The sequence below is a fragment of the Dipteris shenzhenensis genome, chromosome 24, assembly GCF_047967505.1.
Source record: "Dipteris shenzhenensis isolate YYH24624 ecotype China chromosome 24, Dip_SZ_1.0, whole genome shotgun sequence".
NCBI classification, from domain to species: Eukaryota; Viridiplantae; Streptophyta; class Polypodiopsida; order Gleicheniales; family Dipteridaceae; genus Dipteris; species Dipteris shenzhenensis.
Window position 1 is genome coordinate 11,093,557 of NC_141619.1, and position 3,121 is coordinate 11,096,677.

Genomic DNA, 3,121 nt, shown 5'->3' on the forward strand with positions numbered 1-3,121 from the left:
AAGTGGTTCATTAAGCATGGGAGGGGGAAGAGTGTAGGAGTTTAGAGGAATATTTATACAGCTTATGCTCTCGACACCCACTAAGAATTGTGGGTTTTCATTTGATTGGAGGTTTGGCAGAGGCTTGGAAGCCTTGTGGTCGTTTGATGCAATGGAAAGGAAGGGAGGGCTTAACAAGCCTATATGAGAACTCGTGGTAGAGTTGGGATCTCACGATGAATGGAAAACTCTTAGAATGGATTGATCTTTTTCATGCCAAAAGCACTTTATAAGGAGGGGGTATGTTCATGTTCGCAATCGTGGGACTTAAAGAGTGCTTACGGGGTGCCAAAATATAATGTCTATGAAAGAATGGTATCACCTGAATAATAGAGAAGCAGAGTAGATAGCAAAGGTCTTGAACGTTATTGTAGAAGGCTGGTCTTTTAATTGCATTGCATCTAGGAGATGGAGAGGTAATCAATGGAATTTGGGAAAGTCTTATCTATATAAGATCACAACAAGGGTGGTGTATAGAAATCGATGGAGGACTCTTCCCTTTATGCCTCTCTCAATGATAAGTAGTGTACCTTGAATTGGTGGAAGGCTCGTATTAGGGACATTTGGAAAGGGTGCCTAGCTAGCAAGGTGAGTTTCTTGCTTTGGAGAGTGATACATATGTGATTGCCCTCTCATGGGAAGGTTTGCTAAGTGGATGAAAAATAGTCGAGGTTGTCTTTTGTGTAGTAGGGGTGTGAAGCATATATGATATAAGCCTTTGATCTTGTCTAGTTATAAGAAGTGTTTGGTGTAGGGAGGTGGCTAGTTCTATTAGGAACATGGGGCTGATGGCTTGATTTTCTTTGAAAGCAAAATAGAAGACGATGTTTTTGGCGGACCGACAAGTCTTTCGTTGACTCTGGTCATGTGTTGGCCTTTCTTGCATGTAATGGTCATCTTGGCAGTCTAGTCATTTTGTTATTAAAAGTTGGTCTTTAATCATGGGGTACGGATGGGTTTACGTGAGGATGGAGGTGCTGGTCTTTTGAAGACTCATATGGGAGTGATATTGGGTAGAAAGCATACTTTGGTTGGATTTTATATTTTAGAAGTTAAGGTCCGCGGTCGAAAATAAATGAACCTCCACTGTGTGATATACGGCTCTTCATTTCGAGAAGATCAGGTCGGCATGCTTGCCTGTCACATTGAAGCTAGAAGGTATCTGCGGGTCTCCATCGAAGATGGAAGGTGTCTGCAGGTCTCCATCCAACCTAGAAAATGCATGGAAAGCTAGCTTGCCGCGAAATGATTGGCTTGTGCATCTCCATCAATGGGCCTCCGACGGGGGCCCTCAACATAGGTGAAAAGCCCACGTGGAGGGCTTTTCACTTATACTTGAGTTCTTTAGAGTTATAAGTCGCTGCATTAGCAGAGTAGGCCATAGGCAATTTGCCCACTTCAATGGCCAATTTTTGTGCTTTGGTCTTTAGTTTTAATATAAGTCGGCTTAAAAACATTTTGCGATTCGAGTCAACGTGCCTTTTATCACAAATTTGGGTAGGTCTACATGGTCTTATTTACGTCTATTATATTGTGGTTGAGATAGCGCTATCTCCACCTACTTACATCGACATTCTACGTGAAGTCGAATGGCCATCCCAACTCCTATCCAATTTGTGATGCGACGGGGAAAGAAGGAACCGAACTGGCAAGAAGGAACTCGGGAGCAGTTGCTTGGCCTTCCACATATGAGCTTCAACGGGCATGCTTATTCGCTTTCATATACTTCAACAGCAATTAGCGCCTGGGGATCCAAGTCGCCCCCGGTTTTCTTGTGCTATCTCCATCTATTATTTCAAGCAACAGGAAGAAAATGATCAAACTTTGAATCCACCTTGCAAGAACTGCTTCAACATATGAACAGTTTCTATGCTCTGCATACCAAGTGTCTTGATCCTCCGAAAGAATCGGCGATTGGGCTTGACGAGGAATGATCTGCGTTTGGCAATGTCGAGCCTCCATCTAAACGAGTCCAAGAAAATTAAGTAGTCAGAAAGACTAATGAGTCAGCATCAGAAGGGCAGAAAAACCAATGAGTCTGCAGCAAAAGGGGAGTGTGGCAAAGAAGATGATGGTGCTCAAGCTTCAGCTAATTCATGCTAGTGGGAAAACTCGCCATGGGTATTTGGGATCTTCAAGAAAAAGCGATGAAGCTGCATGACTAATCCATGAAAACAACAAAACCAGCTCTCACACCAAAACAAATTAAAACGCAAAGGATATAAAGAGTTGGCTGCGAATTACCTTGGGAGGAGATCATAGCTCCATCCGATGGATTGATATGAGTGGCCGCAATAAGGGCCAGCATGCATATGACTAAGAAACTCCTGCGGAAACGATCAGGCCGTAAGTGCCTGCGTTGATGTGTCTGAACCAAAGTGAATGTCATTGGGCAACTCTGCAACTGGTAGCAGTTTCGAAGATCGAAGGAGTAAGAAGTAGTAGGTGACAATTGTTTGATATATCGTGAGAGCAATATGAGGGCGATTGGAACCTTTAAAGACAGGTCAACAATTGACACCACCGAATTGTCGTCGCCTTAATGACTCTCGACCATTTTCTCTTGACCATTTTCCGTCCATGTGATTCTTGTTTTTAGCTCCCACGTGGAACCTACATTCATCGTGTGCCAAAGCTTTCCTTTGACTAGTTCCAAGCTGTGAAAAGGGATACACCCAGCACCATTTGAGCATGCATGCTTACTGTTTATGCTTACTTAATCTTTGGAGATTTGAGAGGGATTACGGACTTTAGGATAGCCCTCATTAAAGCTGAGCAAAAGTGTTTCAAGTACGAGCTTTCATCTGCATAGCACAACCTAGTAACAATGGTGTATTAATGGAATTCGAAGAGAGGAAATATTTTCTCCTTACAGTAGTGAAAGAATGCACATTATTCAAAGTGAAATACTTATATTTAGGTCTACATGCAATGACATAAGAGTATCAACCCATGCAATTCTCATAATTATGGCATAAAAGATATGGAAATGTGAAATTCAAAGCTTGATACATCTCTGAAATCAAATTTAAAAAATTGGGTTTTCAAGACTTAGAAACTTTTGGAAAAGCCTTGTGATCAA

At 42.2% G+C, this 3,121-nt stretch overlaps 1 long non-coding RNA gene across 1 annotated transcript; it reads right to left on the reverse strand.

Annotated features, from left to right (window-relative positions):
• Positions 1–1,670: 1,670 nt before the first annotated feature.
• LOC147886213 (uncharacterized) lies at positions 1,671–2,461 on the reverse strand. The gene is made up of 3 exons (XR_015543276.1): positions 2,284–2,461; positions 1,922–2,001; positions 1,671–1,826 (listed from the first exon to the last, which is right to left on the reverse strand). It is a non-coding gene; the product is annotated as an uncharacterized LOC147886213 (long non-coding RNA).
• Between the last annotated feature and the right edge of the window lie 660 nt (positions 2,462–3,121).